Raw genomic sequence first — 13,262 nt, 5'->3', positions numbered from 1 at the left:
CCCGGGGGTCCACCGGGTGGGTCCACCTGCCCCGGGGGGCCACATGGGCTGTAGGGGATGTGCCTTGGCCTATATGGGCCAAGGGCACCAGCCCCAAGAGGCCCATGCACCAAGAGAAGAGAAAAAGGGGAGAGTCCTAAAGGGGGAAGGCACCTCCGAGGTGCCTTGGGGAGGATGGGCTCCTCCCCACCCTTGGCCGCACCCTTCCTTGGAGGAAGGGGCAAGAGCTGCGCCTCCCCCTCTCCCTTGGCCCTATATATAGTGGGGAAAAAGGAGGAGCAAACCAATCTAAGGCCTGGCGCCTCCCTCTCTCCCCGTTACGTCTCTCTCTCGTAGTATAGGCGAAGCCCTGCTACTGTGACGCCCTGCATCCACCACCACGCCGTCGTGCTGCTGAATCTTCATCAACCTCTCCCTCTCTCCTTGCTGGATCAAGGCGTGGGAGACGTCATCGGGCTGTACGTGTGTTGAACGCGGAGGTGCCGTCCGTTCGGCACTAGGATCATCGGTGATCTGAATCACGACGAGTACGACTCCATCAACCCCGTTCACTTGCACGCTTCCGCTTAGCGATCTACAAGGGTATGTAGATGCACTCTCTTTCCCCTCGTTGCTGGTTTCTCCATAGATAGATCTTGGTGATACGTAGGAAAATTTTGAATTTATGCTACGTTCCCCAACAGTGGCATCATGAGCTAGGTCTATTGCGTAGATTCTATGCACGAGTAGAACACAAAGTAGTTGTGGGCGTTGATTTTGTTCAATATGCTTGCCGTTACTAGTCTTATCTTGATTCGGCGGCATCGTGGGATGAAGCGGCCTGGACCAACCTTACACGTACTCTTACGTGAGACCGGTTCCACCGACAAACATGCACTAGATGCATAAGGTGGCTGGCAGGTGTCTGTCTCTCCTACTTTAGTCGGATCGGATTCGATGAACAGGGTCCTTATGAAGGGTAAATAGCAATTGGCATATCACGTTGTGGTCTTTGCGTAGGTAAGAAACGTTCTTGCTAGAAACCCATAGCAGCCACGTAAAACATGCAAACAACAATTAGAGGACGTCTAACTTGTTTTTGCAGGGTATGCTATGTGATGTGATATGGCCAAAAGGATGTGATGAATGATATATGTAATGTATGAGATTGATCATGTTCTTGTAATAGATGATCATGGAGCCCCAAGATGGAGATCAAAGGAGCTACATGATATTGGCCATATCATGTCACTATTTGATTACATATGATGTTTATCATGTTATGCATCTTGTTTACTTAGTACGACGGTAGTAAATAAGATGATCCCTCATTAAAATTTCAAGAAGTGTTCTCCCCTAACTGTGCACCGTTGCTACAGTTCGTCACTTCGAAGCATCACGTGTTAATCGGGTGTGATAGATCCTTTCGTTCACATACAACGGGTGTAAGAAGTTTTACACATGCAAAAACACTTAGGGTTAACTTGACGAGCCTAGCATGTGAAGACATGGCCTCGGAACACAGAGACCGAAAGGTCGAGCATGAGTCGTATAGAAGATATGATCAACATGAAGATGTTCACCGACGTTGACTAGTCCGTCTCACGTGTTAATCGGACACGGCCTAGTTCACTCGGGTCATGTAATCACTTAGATGACTAGAGGGATGTCTATCTAAGTGGGAGTTCATAAGATGAACTTAATTATCCTGAACATAGTCAAAAAGGATTTTGCAAATTATGTCGTATCTCACGCTTTAGTTCTACTGTTTAGATATGTTCCTAGAGAAAAATTTAGTTGAAAGTTGATAGTAGCAATTATGCGGACTAGGTCCGTAAACTGAGGATTGTCCTCATTGCTTCTTAGAAGGCTTATGTCCTTAATGCACCGCTCAGTGTGCTGAACCTTGAACGTTGTCTGTGGATGTTGTGAACATCTGACATACACGTTTTGATAACTACATGATAGTTCAGTTAAACGGTTTAGAGTTGAGGCACCAAAGACGTTTTGAAACGTCACGAAACATATGAGATGTTTTGAGGGCTGAAATTGGAATTTCAGGCTCGTGCCCACGTCAAGAGGTATAAGACCTCCGACGATTTTCTTAACCTGCAAACTAAGGAGAAAAGCTCAATTGTTGAGCTTGTGCTCGGATTGTCTGAGTACAACAATCATTTGAATCAAGTGGGAGTTGATCTTCCAGATAAGATAGTGATGTTTCTCCGAAGTCATTACCACCAAGCTGCTAGAGCTTCGTGATGAACTATAATATATCGGGGACATGTATGATGATCCTTGAGATGTTCGTGATGTTTGACACCACAAAAGTAGAAATCAAGAAGGAGCATCAATTGTTGATGGTTGGTGAAACCACTAGTTTCAAGAAGGGCAAGGGCACGAAGGGATACTTCATAAAGTGGCAATTCAGCTGCTGCTCTAGTGAAGAAACCCAAGGTTGAACCCAAACCCGAGACTAAGTGCTTCTGTAATAAAGGGAACAGCCACTGGAGCAGAATTACCCTAGATACTTGGTAGATTAGAAGGCTGGCAAGGTCGATAGAAGTATATTGGATATACATTGTGTTGATGTGTACTTTACTAGTACTCCTAGTAGCACCAGGGTATTAGATACCGGTTCGGTTGCTAAGTGTTAGTAACTCGAAATAAAAGCTACGGAATAAACGGAGACTAGCTAAAGGTGAGCTGACGATATGTGTTGGAAGTATTTCCAGGGTTGATATGATCAAGCATCGCACGCTCCCTCTACCATCGAGATTGGTATTAAAACCTAAATAATTGTTATTTGGTGTTTGCGTTGAGCGTGGACATGATTGGATTATGTCTATCGCAATACGGTTATTCATTTAAGGAGAATAATGGTTACTCTGTTTATTTGAATAATACCTTCAAATGGTCTTACACCTGAAATGAATGGTTTATTGAATCTCGATCGTAGTGATACACATGTTCATGCCAAAAGATAGTAATGATAGTACCACCTACTTGTGGCACTGCCACGTAAGTCATATCGGTATAAAACGCATGAAGAAGCTCCATGTTGATGGATCTTTGGGCTCACTCGTTTTTGAAAAGTTTGAGACATGCGAACCATGTCTATTGGTGTATATGCATGAAGAACCTCCATGCAAATGGACCGTTTTTTACTCGCTTGATTTTGAATCACTTGAGACATGCAAATCATACCACATGGGCAAGATGACTGAAAGCCCCGTTTCAGTAAAATGGAACTAGAAAGCAACTTGTTGGAAGTAATACATTTTGATGTGTGCAGTCCAATGAGTGCTGAGGCATGTAGTGGATATCGTTATGTTCTCACTTCACAGATGATTTGAGTAGATGTTGAGTATATTTACTTGATGAATCACGAGTCTGAATTATTGAAAGGTTCAAGTAATTTCAGTGTGAAGTTGAAAGATCGTCGTGGTAAGAGGATAAAAATAACTATGATATGATCATAGAGATGAATATCTGAATTACGAGTTTGGCACAGAATTAAGACATTGTGGAAATTGTTTCACAACTAATACAGCCTGGAACACCATAGTGTGATGGTGTGTCCGAACATCATAACTGCACCCTATTGGATATGATGCATACCATGATGTCTCTTATCAAATTACCACAATAGTTTATGGGTTAGGCATTAGAGACAACCACATTCACTTTAAAAGGGGCACCACGTAATTCCGATGAGATGACACCGTATGAACTATGGTTTAGAGAAACCTAAGCTGTCATTTCTTAAAAGTTTGGGACTGCGACGCTTATGTGAAAAAGTTTCAGGCTGATAAGCTCGAACCTAAAGCGGATAAATGCATCTTCATAGGACACCCGAAACAGTTGGGTATACCTCCTGTCTCAGATCCGAAAGCAATAAAGGATTGTTTCTAGAATCGGGTCCTTTCTCGAGGAAAAGTTTCTCTCGAAAGAATTGAGTGGGAGGATGGTGGAGACTTGGTGAGGTTATTGAACCGTTACTTCAACTAGTGTATAGCAGGGCACAAAGAGTTGTTCCTGTGGCACCTACACCAATTGAAGTGGAAGCTTATGATATTGATCATGAGACTTCAGATCAAGTCACTACCAAACCTCGTGGGATGACAAGGATGTGCACTACTTCAGAGTGGTACGTAATCCTGTCTTGGAAGTCATGTTGCTAGACAACAATGAACCTACGAGCTATGGAGAAGCGATGGTGGGCCTGGATTCCGATAAATGGCTCGAGGCCATATAATCCGAGAGAGGATCCATATATGAAAACAAAGTGTAGACTTTGGAAGAACTACTTGATGGTCGTAAGGCTGTTAAGTACAGATGGATTTTAAAAGGAAGACGGACAATGATGGTAAATGTCACCATTAAGAAAGCTCGACTTGTCATTAAGATGTTTTTTGACAAGTTCAAAGAGTTGACTACGATGAGACTTTCTCACTCGTAGCGATGCTAAGAGTCTGTTGGAATTATATTAGCGATTACTGCATTATTTATGAAATCTTGCAGATAGGATGTCAAAACATAGTTTCCTCGACTATTTTCTGAGGAAAGGTTGTATATGATACAACCGGAAGTTTTTGTCAATCCTGAAAGATGCTAATAAGTATGCAAAGCTCCAGCAATCCTTCTGAGGACTGGAGTAAGCATCTCGGAGTTGGAATGTATGCTTTGATGAGATGATCAAAGATTTTGGGTGTATACAAAGTTTATGAGAAACTTGTATTTCCAAAGAAGTGAGTGGGAGCACTATAGAATTTCTGATGAGTATATGTTGTTGACATATTGTTGATCAGAAATGACGTAGAATTTCTGGAAAGCATGTAGGGTTATTTGGAAAATGTTTTTCAATGGAAAGCCTGGATTAAGCTACTTGAACATTGAGCATCAAGATCTATAAGGATAGATCAAAACGCTTAATGGTACTTTCAAATGAGCACATACCTTGACATGATCTTGAAGGTGTTCAAGATGGATCAGTCAAAGAAGGAGTTCTTACCTGAGTTACAAGGTATGAAGTTAAGACTTAAAGCTCGACCACGGCAGAATAGAGAGAAAGGACGAAGGTCGTCCCCTATGCTTAAGACATAGGCTCTACAGTATGCTATGTTGTGTACCGCACCTGAAGTGTGCCTTGCCATGAGTCAGTCAAGGGGTACAATAGTGATCCATGAACGGATCACGGGACAGCGGTCAAAGTTATCCTTAGTAACTAGTGGACTAAGGAATTTTCTCGATTATGGAGGTGGTAAAAGAGTTCGTCGTAAAGAGTTACGTCGATGTAAGCTTAACACCTATCCGGATAGCTCTGAGTAGAGATACCGGATGCATATAATGGAGCAACAATTTAGAATAGCTCCAAGTAGAACAGTTATTTGGAATAGCTCCAAATAGAGCGTGGTAGCTACATCTAGGAGATGACATAGAGATTTGTAAAGCACACACGGATCTGAAAGGTTCGGACCCGTTGACTAAAACCTCTCTCACAAGCAACATGATCAAACCTAAAACTCATTGAGTGTTAATCACATAGTGATGTGAACTAGACTACTGACTCTAGTAAACTCTTGGGTGTTAGTCACATGGCGATGTGACCTGTGAGTGTTAATCACATGGCGATGTGAACTAGATTATTGACTCTAGTGCAAGTGGGAGACTGTTGGAAATATTCCCTAGAGGCAATGATAAATTGGTTATTATTATATTTCCTTGTTCATGATAATCTTTTATTATCCATGCTATAATTGTATTGATAGGAAACTCAGATACATGTGTGGATACATAGACAACACCATGTCCCTAGTGAGCCTCTAGTTGACTAGCTCGTTGATCAATAGATGGTTACGGTTTCCTAACCATGGACATTGGATGTCGTTGATAACGGGATCACATCATTAGGAGAATGATGTGATGGACAAGACCCAATCCTAAGCCTAGCACAAAGATCGTGTAGTTCGTATGCTAAAGCTTTTCTAATGTCAAGTATCATTTCCTTAGACCATGAGATTGTGCAACTCCCGGATACCGTAGGAGTGCTTTGGGTGTATCAAACGTCACAACGTAACTGGGTGGCTGTAAAGGTGCATTACAGGTATCTCCGAAAGTGTCTGTTGGGTTGGCACGAATCGAGACTGGGATTTGTCACTCCGTGTAAACGGAGAGGTATCTCTGGGCCCACTCGGTAGGACATCATCATATGCGCAATGTGACCAAGGAGTTGATCACGGGATGATGTGTTACGGAACGAGTAAAGAGACTTGCTGGTAACGAGATTGAACTAGGTATTGGATACCGACGATCGAATCTCGGGCAAGTAACATACCGATAGACAAAGGGAATTGTATACGGGATTGATTAAGTCCTTGACATCGTGGTTCATCCGATGAGATCATCGTGGAACATGTGGGAGCCATCATGGGTATCCAGATCCCGCTGTTGGTTATTGACAGGAGAACGTCTCGGTCATGTCTGCATGTCTCCCGAACCCGTAGGGTCTACACACTTAAGGTTCGGTGACGCTAGGGTTATGAAGATATGTGTATGCAGTAACCCGAATATTGTTCGGAGTCCCGGATGAGATCCCGGACGTCACGAGGAGTTCCGGAATGGTCCGGAGGTAAAGAATTATATATAGGAAGTGCTATTTCGGCCATCGGGACAAGTTTCGGGGTCATCGGTATTGTACCGGGACCACCGGAAGGGTCCCGGGGGTCCACCGGGTGGGTCCACCTGCCCCGGGGGGCCACATGGGCTGTAGGGGATGTGCCTTGGCCTATATGGGCCAAGGGCACCAGCCCCAAGAGGCCCATGCGCCAAGAGAAGAGAAAAAGGGGAGAGTCCTAAAGGGGGAAGGCACCTCCGAGGTGCCTTGGGGAGGATGGGCTCCTCCCCACCCTTGGCCGCACCCTTCCTTGGAGGAAGGGGCAAGAGCTGCGCCTCCCCCTCTCCCTTGGCCCTATATATAGTGGGGAAAAAGGAGGAGCAAACCAATCTAAGGCCTGGCGCCTCCCTCTCTCCCCGTTACGTCTCTCTCTCGTAGTATAGGCGAAGCCCTGCTACTGTGACGCCCTGCATCCACCACCACGCCGTCGTGCTGCTGAATCTTCATCAACCTCTCCCTCTCTCCTTGTTGGATCAAGGCGTGGGAGACGTCATCGGGCTGTACGTGTGTTGAACGCGGAGGTGCCGTCCGTTCGGCACTAGGATCATCGGTGATCTGAATCACGACGAGTACGACTCCATCAACCCCGTTCACTTGCACGCTTCCGCTTAGCGATCTACAAGGGTATGTAGATGCACTCTCCTTCCCCTCGTTGCTGGTTTCTCCATAGATAGATCTTGGTGATACGTAGGAAAATTTTGAATTTATGCTACGTTCCCCAACAGAAGAAAGGGCACAAGTCAAAGTGCTGGTTGGTCGAGTGGTTCAGCTTGTCGGCGATGGCGTGACCGGCATGGACTTGCTGGAGGTCTTCCTTCGGAGGCGCATCCAACCGCTCCAGGCTCGTGACCACCCGATGTGGCTGTACTTGGGGCTCGAAGACACCACTCGGATCCACCCGGAGGAGGTCACTGATGAGATGCTGGAAGGGTGGCTGTCGAGCATCATGGGGAACAAAGACAACCCCCGAGGGGCCAGAAGGGTTCCTCCACTCGACAATACATACGAAGTGGACCAGGTCTGACTTTATGTTCCTGACTGAGATCTTGCATTCTTCGTTGGTCTTTTTTGAATTGGTCGATTGACTTTTGTCCTGTCTGTTGTTTTTCAGGCAACTACTGAGATGTACTCGACGCCCAACGGGGCGCAGGAGCCGACTGAGGAAGGGGAGGCGAGCGGAGCTGAAAGTGGAGACGAACAAGGCGAGTGGGAATCCGATGGCGAAGGAGAGGGAGACGACGACGTCGACTCCAGCGAAGAGGAGGAGGAGGAAATTGAACCCCCCCCCCCCCCCCCCCCCGCTTGGTGAGGCGATCCAAGCTTACACACGATCCAGCGCAGGAACGTGGTAAGGCGACTTCTCTTGTTGGGAAGTCGTCGAAACGCCCTCGGACCTCTTCTCCTACGCCGACTGAAAAGGCTCCCAAGCACCCACGTGCGACGCCGTCCAAGCCGCCCAAGGCTCTGCCCAAGATGAAGATGACCGTCCCCACCATTTCCGGGTAATAACAGAACTTGTTTTCCTTTGTCGACCGTGGAAAGATCCTTGGTCGATTCATTGAGCCAACTGACTGACTTTCGAGATTTGCAGTGCTGCTACTTCTGAGCTCTCCGCCAAGGACGACGATCAAGAGATGGAGGATGCTGTTACATCCAACCCTGGTATGATTACTGATGTACTGCCTTGAGCCTACTGGATACTTAATGCAACTCTGGTCGATTGAATTTTTCTTGTAGCTCCTCCTCATGTTATTAACCTCCCGGATGACGACGACGACGTGCCACTGAGAGTGAGAAGGAACAGGAAGGCGTTGGCTGGCAAGACTCCCCAATCCGCTCCGGCGTCTGAGGCCGTAGCTCGGGATGGTGGTGACACCACTCGGGCTTCCGTGACTTTCGCTGTTCCTCTAACGAGCGTGCGGCCTTCGTTGTCGACTGCAAAGCCTCCTTCACTTTTCGCCACATACCCTGTCCCTGAGGACCAAGCGGGTGCCGCAAAAGAGGCCATACGTCAGGCGGGGATCATGATGGAGCAAGTGAAAGTGGCCCGGGAAGCCAGCCAAGCAGCTTATGACGCGAGTTCGGCTCTTCAGAGCAACGTCCAGGTCAGTCGACTCAACTCTTGGTCTGTTACAATATGCTGTTTGAAGAATCTCTCTTCCGAAGATCTTTATATCTGTACACCCACTGGGTGTGTCTCTGCTAATTTTTTGGACGAGTGGGGGCACGCTAAGTGCACCCACTGGGTGTAGTCCCCGAGACTATGGTGGACTGCTGGCAGTCGACTGTAGTCTTTATACTGTGTTGCTGTAGTTGTACTTCTTCACTCGGTCTGGTCAGGCCATGTCGAATGGAACTGTATCAGGTCGACTGCGGGCAGTCGATCCTTTTTTTACCGGTGGGGGCACGCTGAGTGCACCCACTGGGTGTAGTCCCCGAGACTACTGTCGAATGTTTTTGATTCGGCTGTAGTCTTAGAAACGTCATCATTGTCTCTTAGTTACTCGGAAGCAACTTATCTTGGACGTCTGTCGACTGATTTTTTGCAGAAATCCTGCGAACTTGTGGCTCGCTACGCTGAGTTGGAGAATAAGCAGATCCAGCTCAACCTTGACTTGAAGCTCGCTCAAGAGAACTTGCGGAAGGCACAAGAAGAAGCAAAAGGTATGGCTAGTGAGGTTCTCCATTCTTGACGAGTGACTTTTCTTTCTTGTCCATTCTTGATGTTGATTTGACTCGACGTACTGCAGGTAAACTGGAAGAAGCTCTGAAGAAGAAGGATCAAGATCTTGCAGAAGCGCAGAAGGAGGCCTTGAACAAAACGAAGCTTGTTGAAGAAAAGTTGGCTTTAGTCGGTACTCTTGAACAGGAGAACTCTAGACTGAAGGCTGCTCTTGACACAGCTAATCAGGAGGTCAGCCGTCTGAAGAACGACAAGATTGCTCTGAATGACAAGGCGAGCGAGTTGGTGGGGAAGAAGAACGATCTTGAGGCTTATCTCGGGGGACTCGCCAAGAAGTTGTTCGTCATGCTTGAGGGTAACAATCTTGATCTGTCTGGCTTGTAGTAACCAAACTCGTGTAGAGCCACTGTCTTATTCTTGAATTGTGTTTACAGAATTCTGCCAGAACTTTGAAGAGGAGACCAGTCGAGTGGAGCCAGGCTTGGACCCCGCCAATTCTCTCGTGAAGGACGAGGCTGCAATGAATGTGCTCCGTCTGGAGTCTCGCGTTGCCAGCGTGGTTGACTATCTGGCTCGGCTGAAGGTTGCGGTGTCGCGGATCGACACGTCTCTCTGGCCCAGGGCGACGCTTTCGAATGATCTCGAGTCTCTGATGACTCGACTGAATGATGTCCCTGGTCGAGTGACAGAATGGAAGAAATCCTCCGCAAGGTGTGGTGCCGATGTCGCTTTGTCTCTCGTCCGCATCCACTGCAAGGAGGTGCGAGAAGAAAAGTTCGCCGCCATCCAAGTTGCCAATACCAGGAAGCTCAGCTTTCAGGATTTCATGGAGACTTTCATTGCTACTGCCACCCGCATTGCAGACGGGATTGACTTGGACGAGTTCGTTGCCCCTTCCAGTCCTCCGCCTGAGGAGTAAAACACTTTTATGCTTCGCTTTAAATTTGCCTCGGAATGCCGAGTGGATTTGTAACCGTTAAACTCTGTCGAGCCGAGGGCTCGAGTACTTTGATCTGAGGTCTGGGACCTTTGGGTCTTATCCGAACTTGATTTATCGTTGAATATCTTCATGAATTATCTATCGAGTGGGACTTGATCTTCACTCGAAATAACTTCGTATTTGTGGTGCGCCTCCGAAGGAGGAGGTAACAGTCGATTCGCATCTTGTTCTGTACTTAGGCGAGCACTGGGCTGCAGCTAAGCCCCCGAGTGGGAGGTTTGCTCTCCACTCGGTGGGATTTTTATACACTTAGGCGAGCACTGGGCTGCAGCTAAGCCCCCGAGTGGGAGGTTTGCTCTCCACTCGGTGGGATTTTTATACACTTAGGCGAGCACTGGGCTGCAGCTAAGCCCCCGAGTGGGAGGTTTGCTCTCCACTCGGTGGGATTTTTATACACTTAGGCGAGCACTGGGCTGCAGCTAAGCCCTCGAGTGGGAGGTTTGCTCTCCACTCGGTAGGATTTTTCAAACTTAGGCGAGCATTGGGCTGCAGCTAAGCCCCCGAGTGGGAGGTTTGCTCTCCACTTGGTGGGATTTTTTAAACACTTAGGCGAGTACTTGGACTACAGCTAAGCCCCCGAGTGGGAGTCAGACTCACCACTCGGTAGGATTTTTCAAACTTAGGCGAGCACTGGGCTGCAGCTAAGCCCCCGAGTGAGAGGTTTGCTCTCCACTCGGTTGGATTTTTATACACTTAGGCGAGTACTTGGACTGCAGCTAAGCCCCCGAGTGGGAGTTTGGCTCACCACTCGGTGGGATTTTTAAACACTTAGGCGAGTACTTGGACTGCAGCTGCGCCCCCGAGTGGGAGTCAGACTCACCACTCGGTAGGATTTTAAACACTTAGGCAAGCACTGAGCTGCAGCTAAGCCTCCGAGTGGGAGTCAGGCTCACCACTCGGTAGGATTTCTTTTTGCAAACTTAGGCGAAACGGATTCGCAACTAAGCCACCCACTGGGGGATTTCATACGCAAACAGAAGTGACAGCAATTACACGAGAAACTGGAACACTCTTGCCTTTGATAAAAATAAACTACAGAAGTTTTTCTTATTACATCTCATCCGAGTGAGAATTCAAGTGTAAAATGGGCGGAGTAGTTCCGCATTCCAAGCTCGTGGCTCGTCGATCTGGCGATCAACATTGTAGAGGTGATATGCTCCGTTGTGGAGGACTCTGGTGACGATGAAGGGACCTTCCCAAGTAGGAGCAAGTTTGTGTGGTTTCTGTTGATCCACTCGGAGGACCAAATCTCCTTCTTGGAAGGCTCGACTCTTCACACTTCTGGCATGGAATCGACGCAAGTCTTGCTGATAAATGGTCGATCTGATCATAGCCATTTCCCTCTCCTCCTCTAGGAGGTCGACTGCGTCTTGCCGGGCTTGCTCTGCTTCGTCTTCGGTATAAAGCTCGACTCGGGGTGCATTGTGAAGTAGATCACTCGACAGGACTGCTTCGGCTCCGTAAACCAGAAAGAACGGAGTTCTTCTAGTCGACCGGTTCGGGGTGGTCCTCAATCCCCACAAAACTGACGGAAGCTCGTCGACCCAAGCACCTGCTGCGTGCTTGAGATCACGCATCAGTCGAGGCTTAAGTCCTTTGAGAATCAGACCATTTGCCCTTTCAGCTTGTCCATTCGACTGGGGATGTGCGACCGACGCGTAGTCGACTCATGTGCCTTGGGAGGCGCAAAAAGCTCTGAACTTGTCTGAATCGAAGTTTGACCCATTGTCAGTGATGATGCTATGCGGGACTCCATATCTAAATGTTAACTCCCTGACGAAACTGATAGCAGTGCTAGCATCAAGATTCTTGATAGGCTTAGCTTCAATCCATTTGGTGAACTTGTCGACTGCCACAAGCACATGTGTGAATCCGCTCCTGCCTGTTCTTAGTGGACCAACCATGTCCAGTCCCCAAACAGCAAAGGGCCAGACGAGTGGAATGGTCTTCAGGGATGATGCTGGCTTGTGCGACATGTTGGAGTAGAACTGGCAGCCTTCACACTTGTCGACTATCTCTTTCGCCATTTCGTTTGCTCTTGGCCTGTAAAAACCTGCTCGGTATGCTTTGGCCACAATGGTCCGAGAGGACGCATGGTGACCACAGGTCCCCGAGTGGATATCATCAAGGATTATCTGACCTTCTTCTGGTGTTATACACTTCTGACCGATTCCAGTCGCGCTTTCTCTATACAACTGTCCTTTATGACCGTGAAGGCTTTGGATCGACGGACGATCTGTCGAGCCTCTTCCTCGTCCTCTGGGAGTTCTTTCCTCAAGATATACGCGATGTATGGTACCGTCCAGTCGGGAGTGATTGCCAAGACTTCCATGATTAGGTCGACCACAGCAGGAACTTTGACTTCAGTCAGATCTGTGGCACTTTTAGGCTGCGGGGCTTCCTCTGTAAAGGGATCCTCCTGGACTGACGGCGAGTGGATGTGCTCCAAAAACACATTGCTGGGAATGGCTTCTCTCTTGGAGCCTATCTTAGCCAAATCATCAGCCGCTTGATTTTTCAGTCGGGGGACGTGATGAAGCTCTAACCCCTCTAATTTCTTTTCCAGCTTTCTTACTGCGTTGCAGTAACCAGTCATGGCTGGACTTCTGACGTCCCACTCCTTCATCACCTGATTAACCACCAAATCTGAGTCGCCATAGACCATGAGGCGACAGACGCCGAGTGAAATGGCCATGCGCAACCCATACAAAAGTGCTTCATATTCTGCTTCGTTATTGGAGGAATCGAAGTGAATCTGGAGAATGTATCTAAGCTTATCTCCTCGGGGGGAAACCAATACTACCCCAGCACCGGAACCATTCAGCATCTTAGATCCATCGAAGAACATGGTCCAATGCTCCGAGTGAACTTGAGTCGGAAGTTGCTGTTCGATCCACTCGGCGACAAAATCCACAATTGCTTGGGAC

At 47.6% G+C, this 13,262-nt stretch overlaps 1 pseudogene; it reads right to left on the bottom strand.

Annotated features, from left to right (window-relative positions):
* The window catches only part of LOC125513676 (wall-associated receptor kinase 4-like), a 107,244-nt pseudogene that overhangs the window by 6,239 nt on the left and 87,743 nt on the right, over nt 1-13,262 (bottom strand).

Source organism: Triticum urartu, chromosome 6A, assembly GCF_056163025.1.
Source record: "Triticum urartu cultivar PI428250 chromosome 6A, HENAU_Tu73, whole genome shotgun sequence".
In the NCBI taxonomy this organism is placed as follows: Eukaryota; Viridiplantae; Streptophyta; class Magnoliopsida; order Poales; family Poaceae; genus Triticum; species Triticum urartu.
This window is presented reverse-complemented; position numbering and strand designations above follow the sequence as displayed.